A 13,878-nucleotide genomic window follows, 5' to 3' on the forward strand; every position below is an offset into this window, starting at 1 on the left:
TTTTTATTTGATTTTATTATATATATATATATATATATATATATGGGAGTACAATTATTGGGTTATATGATAATTCTACTCTTGATATTTTAAGGAACTTTCAGACTATTTTGCAAAATAGTTGACTCATTTTACAATAACACTAACAATGTATAAATATTATAGTATTTTATATCTCCATCAACACTTTACTTTGCCTGTTTTTTTTTTAATCATAGTTATCCTAATGATGATGAAGCTCTTCAGGGTGACCCACCTAAATTAATCATGCTTTTTCTCAAATAACATCACATAACAAACAACCTCAGAATTTAGTGGTTTAACCCCCTAGCATTTATATCTTTCTGTGGGTATGAAAATTGACTTGGGGGCTCTGAGAATGGATGGTTATTGGACTTTTCTCTCATCAAGTCTTATTTTTTTATATTAAATGTTGCTAGCTGCTACAATAGCACATTTCTTCTTCCAAGTGATTGTATTCCGAGAAGCAAAGTGCTTTTTTTTTGCAGCCTTCCCTGTCTGTGCTAGGGTGGACTCTATGATGAAAATCTGATGTGAATTTCTGTAAAACTTTGACTTCCTTGTTTTCTTCTTATGTTTCATATAGTAATAGTCATGAAAGTAGAGATAGAGTGGCCAGATATTGACCACAAAGAACTCATACAGACAAATGCTCATGCTAAGAACTAGGCATAGAATGGAAGAAGGAAGAAAAACCTAAATAATATCATAAAGTTATGCATCACCTGCTATGCCCACTTCTGGAATTTTTGTAATGTCTCATTGCTATGGTTGTGTCTGGATGTTGTCTGGATGTCCTCCCCAAAGACTCCTGCAGTCATGAAAGTGGGCCTCCAGAATTTGTTAGTGATTCATGGGCCAATACTGGGATTATGGGTGTGAGTGCTACACCCACTCCAGAGTGGGTAGCCTATGTACAATATAAGTGACACAAAGAGTCTTTTCTCACACTCTTCCCTTTTTACTCTTGTTGCTTTTGCTGTTTTCTACCACCATGAAGTGTTGTTCCTGTGCCATGCTACCCCGTCTTGGAGCCAGCTGGTTATGGACTGAAACCTCCAGAAACTGTGAGCTAAATAAATCTTTCCTTCCTTCATTTTGGGGATCAGGTATTTTGTCTCAGAAATGAGAGAAAAGTAACCAAGACAAAATTTGGTACAAGAGAAGTGGGATCATTGCTCTAACTATACCTGACTATGTAGTTCAAGAGCCTTTGGGAGTGATTTATAGGAAGAGTTGGGATAGGTTCAGAGATGCTGGATGAAAAAAGTAGAATTGGAACACTTTAAGCTGTTCTGTGTGGGAGATTCTGGTCTGAGCTAAGAAGACCAGAAAACCAGTAAAGATGAGGCTCAGGAGGTTTCTTCTGGGAAGGACTACATTGGCTGTTGAACTCCAGAAAATGTATGCTATGGCTTGGCAAAAATTTGTCTGAATTTTGCTTATGTTCAGATATTTTGCTTGAGACTAAGATTAAGGACAGTGGACTAATAAATCTGGCAGAAGAAATTTGAAAGCAGTTTGGTGTTGAGGTTGTGTCATGGCTGTTGTTGGGGGTTTTTAGCCAGGTTTGTGTTGTGAATTAAGAGCAAAGAGCCCATCAGGATGATTTAAAACATTGTAAGTTTAGCCGGAAAGGAAGCTCCAGTAAATCTGTGGACTACAAAGATAGAGCAGAGGAGATCTTGATTGCTGAAAAAGAACAGAAGAATGTAAAAGATGTCCTGAGGGCATCACAAGCAGCAAGACTGCACACTTTGTAGTGTCAAAACTGAAAAAGTGAAAGACTTTTCTCTGAAGAAAAAGCTGCAGAGCACCATGTTCCAGAATGGCAGCAGCCATGCTATGTTCCAAAATGATGGTGACAGCCACACAAGGTTCCAGAATGGTGGCAGCATAGAGAATTTGTTCCTCAGAATCAGGTTCAGAATGCTCAGCAATTCAGGCAGTTGACCCTACAGCCAAGAGAAAAGAAAGCAGAGATACTGCTCCAACTGGCAGTGGACATCATCCATGTGGTGCTGGTTTTAGGAACATACAGAATGCAAGAATTCTGAAGTTAAAAAGATTTCCACTCAGATTTCAAATAAAGACCTGGGAGGCCAGGCAGTTTGCCCCTGAGAGGGCATTATTTGAAGCTGTGAGTGTGAAGCCAGAAGTATAGAGGAGAACCCAAAAGTTTGGAAAAGCTAAGAATGTGGATCACTTAAGGAAATCTGCAAGGATTGAGCAGAGTGTGCCTAAGAGAGAAAAGCCGTGGTAGTTACAACCCCTGAAAGTGCCATAGGAGCAGAGTCATGCAAGCCTTTTGGAGCCTACAACTCACCCCAGATTGCTTTAAATGTTCCACATGGAACTATGGCACTTAATATTTGTCCTGCTAGATTTTGGAGTTGCTTTGGTCCCATTGCTTTGTATCTCCCTGTTTGTACCTTTTGGAATGGTAGTGTTTGTCTTCCATTCAATGTTGGAAGTGGTTTTGTTTTTTTGTTTTTTTGGTTTTTTTTGTACAGGGTCTCACAGATAAGAGTTGCCTTGCCTTAGATCTGAGAGGAGACTTAGGACTTACACTTTTCAGCAGTGCTGAAACTGTTAGAAGTTTGGCAATTCTTGGAGATGAACTGTCTTTTGCATAAAGGATGTACATGAGTCTTTCGTGGAGGGGAGGGGTGAAATGTTATGGTTTACATCTGAATATTGCCCCAAAACTTCATGCAGTCATAGGGTCAGCCTTCTAGAATTTGTGACTGATTCATGGTCCAATGCTGTGATTGTTGGTGTGAGTGCTACACCCACCCTAGAGTGGGTAGCTCACATATAGTAGAAGGGACAGAAAGAGTCTTCTTTCTGTACTCCTCCCTTTTTGCTCTTGCTTCTTTTGCTGCCTTCCATCTCTGTGAACTGTTGCTGCTCTGCTATGCCACCCTGCCTTGGACCCAGGAGAATATGAACTGAAACCTCCACAAACTGTGGGCTAAATAAAACTTTCTCTCTTTAATTTGGGAATTGAATATGTTTTGTTTTGTCTTGATTTGTTTTGTTTCTCCCTCTAATACAGAAAGGATAGAAATACATGTTAAGACTCATGCATGTGTAGAACCTATAAACAATTTATGAGAACTAATCTTATGACACATGATGAAATGAACAGATACTTTAAAGAAAAAGAGACACTAAAATACCCAGTGTTGATCGTAGAGTGCCATAATGTGAAACCCAACAATAGTACTATTCTTTGTTCAGAGTGATATTAGCCTGCTTGGGTTTATTCAATCTCAACATAATTGAAGATATGGATAACTGCATGTATGTTTAAGTGTATAGGATTGATAACCATATTTCTAAGTTTTTGTTGGATAGTTGAACAGAACTGGTTGCAGTCTCACTGTTTGAATCCCCACTTTATATGCTCCACTTTAGTATCTTGACTAACTATTTGTAAGAAGAGAATCTGTAATCATCAAGTAGTGATTTCTTACTGTTTATTTTTTCTTTGAAATTATGTGTTATTTCTACCCGTTTTCTGTTTTGTTTAGTCTTTCTTTAAATTAAATTTTTAAAAAAGACACTACATTACCCAGTGCTGATCATGGAGTGCCGTGATGTGAAATCCAGCAATATTATTATTCTTTTTTCAGAAGGATTTTAACCTGCTTTAGTTTGTTTAATCTAAACAAAAGTGAAGATATGGAAAACTGCATGTATGTTTAAGTGTATAGGATTGATAACCATGTTACTAAGTTTTTGTTGGATAGTTGAACAGAACTGTTTGCAGTCTCACACGTTTTGAATTCCCACTTTACATGTTCCATTTTTGTACCTTGAACAACTCTTTGTAAAATGACAATATGTAAAAATCAACTACTGATTTCTTACTGTTTATTTTTTCTCTGAACGTATGTATTATTCCAACCTATTTTCTGTTTTGTTTAGTCTTTCTTTAAATAAAAATTTTTTAAAAATTGGGAATTGAGTATTTTGTTTCAGCAATAAGAGAAAAGTAACAAAGATACCAGTGAATTATCATGACAAAATAAATGTAATAGTATTAAAAATATATTCGGTCTTTATTTCTATTTCCTGACACACAGCTTTAAAACCCTTTTGAATTTCTGGAGTGATAGAATCATCTTTTGTTATTCACAATGAAGCCTGTTTCATTATATTGAATCTAACTTTTAATTTGACTCATGGTGAGCTCTTATATAGTTTCAAGGAAGGAACTTTCCATGCCAGAATGCCAAGCACAATACTAGAGCTTTGAAACTACCAAACACACCTTCCTGGATACTGAGTTCAGTAATAACATCAGGGATTGAATCTTTTTTTTTTTTGTCTTTTTTTTTCGTTTTTATCGGTACCGGGGACCGAACTCACGACTGCCTGCTTGCAAGGCAGGTGCTTATGCCGCTGAGCTAAATCCCCAGCCCCCAGGGATTGAATCTTAAAAACAATCCCTCACAGACACTGATGGATGATACTTTTGTAAGTTCTGCCACCCCTTTTACTGAACTATCATATTTGGAGATAATCATATGAACACCAAAACTTATATTTAGTGTCTTAGTCTATTTTTTGTTGCTGTATCAAAATACCAAAGACTGGATACTTTAGACAGAAAAAAATGTTTATTGTGCTCAGTGTTTTGGAGGCTGGAATTCCAAGATCAGGCAGCTTGATCTAGTTAACCTCTGGTAAGTTGCCTCTGGCTGGGTCACAGTATGGAGAATGGCATCACAAGGTGGAAATATATGTGAGAGCAGAAAGCAGGGCATGTGGAAAAGACCACATGGCAATAGATAAACAAGAAAGCAAGCTGAGGAAGTCATACTCTATTGCAACATGCTTTTTCAGTAACCAATTCAGGCCCACAGGAGGGAGAACTCACTTCCTCAGAGAATTTACATTATCACTTCTAGAGGTGACACCAACGATCTAATCACCTTTTAAAGATCCTAACTCCTGACTGAGTTTTGCAGGAACAAAACATATTCAAACTGTAGCAGTTGGGTAGGCCAAGGTACAAATAGATCAGTGTTACGGCTTTGATCTAAAATGTCCCTCTAAGCTCAAAATTGGGGCTTGTAGAAGCTGATAATATTATGGGAGCACCATACTTATCAGTGGATTAATTCTTTGATGAGTTTATAGCAGAATGTGCTATTAGGAGGTAGGGCCTGGTTGGAGGAAGTGGGTCACTGGCAGTATGACCTGGTAGCCAGGTCCCATCTTCTCTGCTTTCTGCCCAGCATCAGTTAAGCAGGTTTTCTCCTCCAGGCTCTTCTCTCATGCCATTTCTGCCTTACACCAGCAAAATGTACCCTGAATTCTCTGAAATCATGAACTGAAATAAACTTCTCTTTAGGTTGCAGATACAGGTATTTTGTCTTAGTGACAGGAAAGCTCATTTATACACTTGGGGATACCCAAAGATTACAGTTGGCATCTGAAATGGGAGCAGTCCTATGGAACTGAGCCATTTATTTGTAGGATCTGCATTTACTCTGAGTAGTTAGTGTCAGAAATAATGGACTTTGATCTTAATTTGTATGGTCTGTGTTAACTCAGTGATTAGTATTAAAAATGAACTGGATTAGAGGATTCCCAGTTGGAGTTGGAGAATTGTTGTTAGACCTTAGTGTAAAGTATTAACACTGTATCTCAAATACAGTGAGTGCTCAATAAATGATAGCTGCAATTATCAACTAGAGGCATTACTGACAAGAGAACTTCTTTTATGCATCGGACATTTATTGAGTAGTTACTCTGTAGCAAGCAGTATGCCACATTCATAAAGAATGCTATGACTCCTCTGCTGTATACCAACCGTCAACAAGCCCATAGGGATAGAAATAAGTACTAAATGTTAGCTTTAGGGAGATTATGAATGATTTCACAGAGAATTTTAGTTTCCTAGAACATTATAAAAGTGATCATGAATTGGGTGGGTTTAAATAATGTAAATGTTTTTCACAGTTCTGGAAGCCAGAGGTCTAAACCAAGATGCTGTCATGGTTGCTTCTTTCAGTTCTAAAAGTGATGTAGTTAGGGGTTGCGCAGAGAATAATTAGAATCAGGACATGGAGTTCATAATATTTTTATAATAGTCACCAGCAGTTAACACAAGAAAATGCAGGAAATCTATTCGCAACACGAAAGACTTAGAATATTTAGTCAGGGGCCTAAATCTCACAGCAACATCCCACATGAGTCCTGATGAAAACCCAGCGCTCACGACAGTGCCTCCCACGAGTCCAACTGGAGGTCCAGAGCCCAAGAAGGACTCACGCCAGTCTGTTTTACGGATCCGTGCTGGGAAAGCCCAGAGGTCAGCAGTGGAAGCCAGAAAGCCAGCGGGGTGAAGGAGCTGTGCCAGTGGAATGAGGGTTCTACACAACAAAGACCGGGGCTGTCCTGAAAGCACCACAGCCATCCTCAGCAACATGGAGGCCCTGAGCTCCTCCGATGACAAGCACAGTTGAGTACTTGCAGGAAGCCAGCGTGATGAGTTCATCCTGGAGACCAAACGGTACACATCTTCTCCTCCAGAGCCAGGAAGCAATGCTCAATGTGAGGACCAAAGCTTCTCCAGAAGAACCAGCAGCTCAAACAGCAACATGTAGGAGAACCCACAATGCCTCAACGCAATAAGGCATTAGCACATTAACACCTTCCTTCTCCTCGACCTCTCTGTTTATGCTGGCAACTTTTCTTCAGGTGGAGCATCTATGCTCAGTGCCATGCTGATGTAATCCAGCTGGCATAAGTTGACCAGCAGTTCTTAATCCGCAACAAAAAGGTAATAATACTGTTCCATGCTTCTCCACTAGCCTCTGATATTTGCTGGCAATCAGAGTTTCTTTCTTTCTTTCTTTTTTTTTTGGTCTTTTTTCCTTTTTATCGGTACCAGGGATCAAACTCACAACTGCCTGCTTGCAAGGCAGGCGCTTATGCCGCTAAATCCCCAGCCCCACAGAGTTTCTTAGTGGTGACTGTATCACCCCAGTTTCTGCCTACATTGTCACTTGGCCTTCTTCCTGTCTCTCTGTTCAGATATTTTTTTTTCTTCTTATAAGCATTCAAATCATACTGTTTTAACTTGATTACATCTTCAGAGACCCTATTTCCAATGAAGGTCACATTCAAAAGAACTATTAGTACTTAATATATATTTTGGGGGCACACAATTCAAACAAAAGCATATAAGTGGTAACTTTTCATTTGGATCTTAAAAAATAAGTATAGATCCATCAAATAAGAGATTTTTAAAAATACAAACATCAATTAGTGGAAACAGATTAGAAATGACCCAGACACATGTGAGATATTACAGAAGAACAAGGCTAGGTGACTATTAGATAGATATAGACATCTAGCACAATGTCTGACTCAGGGTGTGCCCAGTACATCCTAAATATGTCAATCACCAGTCACAATTATTCAGTCCCCTTGGCCCATGTAACCAGAAATAAGGCAGTTGTTTCTAGGATTTGATCAGATTTTCCTAGGTTGTGATCAGTTTGGAGCACATTGATTTGAGATGAGATCTGAATGAAATTGTTCAATACTGGAAATGAAAGTTGAGAGGAGAATCTGCAGAGCAGGTTAGAGAAGAGGACACAGGTACTGATAGTGGTCTGCTTAGAGAAAAACAGATGAAGAATGAGATTATATAGAGCCTGTACAACCAAGAATAAAAAGATCAATAATTTAAGCCTGTTAATGTTAAAATTATCATGAAAATAGCTTTTATCACTGGATAAAAGCTATTCAGTTACAAAATCAGACAATAAAAGTCAGAATAATTGCTAAGTGTTTTTAGGATGCTTGCTTTAATTCAGCCAAAAGGAAAAGCTTGTTAAAGAAAACAGGAGAAACAGGAATATAAGAATGACATATTAAATATCATCTTGGGGCTGGGTATGGTGCCGTACACCTGTCATTCCAGCATTCAAGAAACTGAGGCAGAGGATCACTGAGAGTTCGAGGCCAACCTGAGCTACATAAGCAAGTTCAGGCCAGCTTGCAGTACATAGATAGACCCTGTCTCAAAACAAACAAACAAACAAACAAATTCATTTTGGGGAACAGAAAGGCAAAGACTCAAGAAAGATAAGTGTAATGATGATCTACTGCTATGAAATTTTCAGATTAAGACCTGACAAAGGGTCATTTGACCTAAAAAATTACTAAGATATTAAAACCCAAATATGTCAGGTATTTTATATATAAATTTTTATTATCTTCATTGGAAAGAAACCATATTGCATCCAAGATTTTATTTTTATTTCAAGGTTTTATCATAATGGAATAAATTCATTGTAAGAAGAACACTTGAAGCTGTAACCACTATGAAGGACCAGGACATGTAAATAATAATTACTAAGTGTTTTTAGGATGCTTGCTCTAAAAATCTGATAATATAACAGAATTTCTTGAACTTACATGCAGAGGTCTTCATGGACTGAATGTTAGTGCTCCTCTATTACACCTGCCCCACCCAAATGCATGTTTGAATCCCTTGCCTTCAGGTGTGGCTGTATTTGGAGATAGACCTCTGAGGAAGTAATTAAAGCTAAGGCCATAGGATAGGATCTGGTTCTTATAGAATTAATGACTTTATAATGAGGCACCAGAGAACTTGCTTACTCTCAATATGCACTCACCAAAAAAAAAAGGCTATGTGAAGGTGAAAGTATATTGAGAAGGTGACCACATACAAGTCCAGAAGAGTCATTACCAGTAACATAAAACTGCCAATACCTTGATCTTGGGCTTCTGTTTCCAGGACTGTGGCGAAATCAGTTTCTGGTATTTAACCCATACAGGATGTGGTAATTTGTTATAGCAGCCTTAGTAGACTAATAACTACAGGGTTTGAGGAATTTACTCCTTGGAAAAACAAAAGAAAGTCAAATCTTAAAGAGGGAAAATATCTTAGATTTATGCTCGCAACATATCAAAGAGAGTTTGGAAATCTTGAATGAGATTTTTATGTTGTAAACATTTCTGCAAGTATTTTGCCAGAAAAATTATACCTAGAATTCTTATAAACACTGGTTTTACCATCTGTAAAATTTAGGACTTTTACCAGATCCATAGGTCCTTTACTAGTCTCAAGTAACAAACAATCAGAGTAGATATTTTAATGCAAGATAATACATTTTGCTATAATGTCAAGTTTTTCCACATTTCTAAGGGTAAGTTAATGTTTTCTTCAAAATAGAATTTAAGCTAATATTAAAATTATCATGAAAAACCATTAGATGAAAGCTATTCAGTTACAAAATCAGACAATAAAAGTCAGTGGTAAATAGGCAAAAATTAATATAGCACCATACCCAGAGCTGAAAAATTCCATGAAATATTTAGGAAAGAAAATAATCAAATGGTATGAACCTTAACAATATAAGAAGAAATTATTTTCTACACTTTAGTATTTTATACTCACAGATACATGTTAACTACAGTAGTTTGGAAACAAAAAAAGCACAAGTAAGAAAGTAAAGTCACAAATAATCCTTTTTATCCACCCTAAAAGGACAATTGTTAAAATTTTAGTATATATCATATGAAATAGAGATTTTAGAAAAATTGTTTTTAATATATTTAGTGGGAAGAGGTTGAAATGTAAAACAATATAAATCTACTATATGTATATATACAAAGAAGCCTAATATTTACTCACTGTATATGTGCATATATATATGCACATATTTTGTACATATGTACATACATATATAGAACTGGAGGAATAGTAGGTATATGTCATTTTCATGAGATCATTTTGATGGAAGCCCAAGAAACTATTCAGCCTTTTCTTTTTCTAAATTTTTTTTTTATTTTAAGAACAGAATAAAACCAATCAAAACAAACCAGTGTAAGAGATACAGGCCTCAAAACATTACAAAATCAACAATAGTTACCATAATGGTTTTTGATGTCTTCAAACTAGCTAGCGATAACTTCAGACATAGTAAAAATCAAACAGAACAGAACAGAAACAATAAAAACAAGACAATGAATGCAATAAAGGAGTTTAAAACAAGCAAAAGTAAATCCAAAATTGCTACCATAATATATCTTGCTATCTTTGAAATAGCTGCTCCTGTCATCATATTTGATATAATCAACCAAAAGAAAAGAGAATAAAACCCAACCCAGCAAAACAATAGGAACAATATAGGACTTCCAGAAGAAGACCATAGGGAATCAACAATGGCTACGACCCTCAGAAGGAGATCATACTGTGGACTGGTATCCTCTGTACCTGTGATCAGACCACTGGCCCTAGACCTGCAATTTACTTTTTAAAATTACCAAGAAGTGTGCACTTCTCTTCACCAGCTTTCAGATCTATATCTGTGTTAGTCAGTGGTTTGCAAGAGAACAGTTTTAGCGCCGGACACAGAAGTTTACAACACTGTCTTACAATATTTGCTCACAAAGTCAAATGTGGAAGATGGCAAAAGATCTATCTGGGTACTAGAGTTCCGAAGAAACTAGCTGAGAGCCTACATCCCAAGACAAGAATCTACGACCGAAACTCCAGTGCTAGAGATTGGAGAATCTGCACCAAAAGGCTGAAGGATGTACACTGAAGCTAAGAAATGATGTTCAAGAAGACCAGAGCTTCACAGAAGTGAACAGCCATCTTCCCCCATGACAGTGAGAAGGATCTGAGCTCCTCCAAAGAAGAAAGAGAACATTGAACACTGGAGTTCTTATTAAGAAACCAGTCACAACAAAACTTCTGCATGAAATCCTCCCTTCCTAGTCTTCTTTTATAGGGTCTTCCACGCCCAGCACCCTGCAGACTCAATTCAGCTGGGAATTCACACTCAGAATGGATAATTAATTAACTGCCACAGTACCTTGTTCCTGAAACCCATCACATGAATAATCCAGGGTACGGTTCAAAGATGGGATGAGGTTCAAAGATGGAACAGGTAAGTTATCTTCATTTTGAAATTTGCTTTCAAACCTCAAAAATATCTTGGGTCCCTTAAACTCAGGTGTACTTTTACTCCCAGGATGTTTTCTAGATTTCAGAGGCTTTGGTGACTGCTTAGCTGGATTATGAGCACTGATAACTACTGTGTATTCACACCACTGTCTGCATAGCCTCCAGGGTTTCCCTACCATCATCTCCATTTCTTAATTTTTCCCCATTCACTTGTTTGGCTCTAGCTAAGATGGAATCACTTTTTCCTAGTATTCAGAATGTTGAGCAGTTTAGAGAAGATCCTATGGCAAAGAGCTAGGTCACACAGTGAAACCATTTGTGATTGAACAAAATCCCTTTCTTTGTCAGAAAATTGGCAGTGTGTGGGTGGAGATCAAGGATCTGGGGCTGCATGAATTCTAGGGCAAGCTCATATGCATATAGAATTTCAGACTCTTTCTGACTGTGCTGCTATAATCATTCTTGGCCAGCATTTATTTTTCTCTTAGTGAGCCAATTGCCTCTCTATAGTATCAGTTTCTATACCTATGTCATATATATGTATGACTATAGTGTAGGGCAGGGTTTAGTTTCTTTCCCCATATGTTTTATAAATGCTCAGTAAATCAAGGAGCATTACTAAATGCTCATCAGTATGTTATCTATGATGCATTTGGCTGTAAATAGCTAGATTCTTGGTTTAAAAATTGACTTAACAAGAGAATTTAATCCATATAATTTTAAGTCTATAAATTTAAGGCTTGAGGCACAGAATTAATGAGTTGCTCAATGACCTTTTGAAAGACTTCGTTTTTCCTTTCACTGGACTATTCCATTTCCTTCCAATATCAACCTCAATGTGTTTCCAGAATGGGTATCAGAGATGGTCAGATCTGCTACCTGCTCCAATTCAGATTCACACACACACACACACACACACACACACACACACACACACACACACACGTGCATGTGCATGCACACACACACACACGCACTCACAAAGAGAAAGAGAGAGAGAGAGAATAAAAATGAGATTTGGTTCTCCCAAGCTGTATATTATGGGACCAAGTCGGTCACATCTCTGCCCAAATCTGAGTGCATAGATTAATTTTAAATTTGAAGTTAAAGTAGACCTTAGATATGTGGGAAGAGTATACTGGGCAAACAAATGGTAAATACAAAGGCTCTAATGTGGACGCTCCCTGGTGTGTTGAAAGACCAGCTGGCACACTGTGACCAAAGCAGAATGAATAAGAAAATAAGTTCAGAGCATAAAAATAGCAGAATGGTGGGGAAAAGGAGAGTGCAGATCACATAAAGAATTTGGGTTATACTGATTAAAATTAAAAGTCACTGCTTACTTGTGAACAGAGGAGCATCATTATTAAAAGTGTCAACCTACTGCAGTATTGGGAAAGGCCTGTAGGAAACAAGAATGGAAGTTACTTTTAGGAGGCTGTTATGATAATCCATAGAAGGAGCTCAAACAGACAGCAGCAATGGAGATGAGGAAAAGTAGACAGATTCTAGATAAATTTTAATAGTATAAGCAGTTTTTGCTTGTAGATTGATTACATGTTATGAAGAAATAGAGGAGTATAGGATGAGTCTATATGTTTTAGAACTGAAAATATAAAGTTGCTATTAATCTAGATGGAAAGACTTTGGGAAGAGTAGGTTCAAGAGGCATGATCAAAGCTTCAAATTTGAATATCACCTTGGAATTTAAGAAGTCTGGGATTCACATATAAATTTGGAATTTTTTGGAATACAGATGACATTTAAATACTTGAAATGGAGTGAGATCTCCAAGGTAGCATAGAGGGCCATGAATTAAACCTGGGGAGATTCCAGTGTTAAGAGTTAAGGGAGAAGAGAAGGAATCACAAAGGAATCTGAAGAGTGGTGAAATGAAGAAAAGGTCCAACAAGAAGAAGAGTGATAAACATGTTTAAAAAACCCAAAAAAACTACCAACAGGTCAAGTAAGATAAAATTGAAATGATGAGGACACGGGTGACCCAGAAGAGAGCATTATTAGTGAAGCGAGGTATGAGAGGTTGCTCAAACAAGAACAGATTTAAGAAACAAAACACAGGTGGAAAAACTCTGGAGACAATGAGAATATACAACTTTACTCCAAAAAAAGAACAAAGAAATGGAGGTGGTGGATGGAAGTGGGAAACTATTATCAAAGAATTCTATTTCTCAAGGTGGAAGAAACATCATATTTGTATTATAAAGGAATTGAGCCAATAAAGAGTAATAATAGATGATGTAGCACAGATGAGGGAAAATAACTCCCCTTGTTGCCTTTGCCCAGGCAACAGGGGATAGGATTTACTGTGCAACTGAGAAGTTTAGATGTAGATAGAAGGCTAGAGTTCAGAGGGAGAAAGTGTACATTAATATAGTTGTTAGTAGGTAGGTGGATGTGATAGTGAGATTCAATAGAATTACTTTCTTTCTGATAGATCATTATTCTCAGTAAATATTCTCAGGGCATTAGGTGAGCATGAGGATAAGAGAGAAAGTGATAGAAATTTAGGAAAACAAAGCATAAAATAACTCTGAAAGAGACTAGAAGAATAAATAGACTAAACTGCATAGTATTATTGCCCAGCAGCATAAAGAGTCTTGGCTTTGATTCAAAATGAACACAAGTAACAAGATTTAAGGAGTTTTAGTGGTTTAAAAAAATATAGCTACGTTCACATGAGTGGGTGCAGAACCAAAACTTGGAAACATGGATTCAGTCAAGATCATGTATCAGCCACAAGACTTCCATGAAGTGAGAGGTCAACAAAGGAACAGAGAGCATATGCAAAGGGCGATTATAATAATAAAAGGAGTAATGTGAGGACACAAAGGAGGTGAGGTGAGAATAGAGGTAGCAAGATACTGAATTAG

The sequence above is a fragment of the Cavia porcellus genome, unplaced genomic scaffold, assembly GCF_034190915.1.
Source record: "Cavia porcellus strain 051 isolate PalLab524CR breed Dunkin Hartley unplaced genomic scaffold, mCavPor4.1 scaffold_8, whole genome shotgun sequence".
In the NCBI taxonomy this organism is placed as follows: Eukaryota; Metazoa; Chordata; class Mammalia; order Rodentia; family Caviidae; genus Cavia; species Cavia porcellus.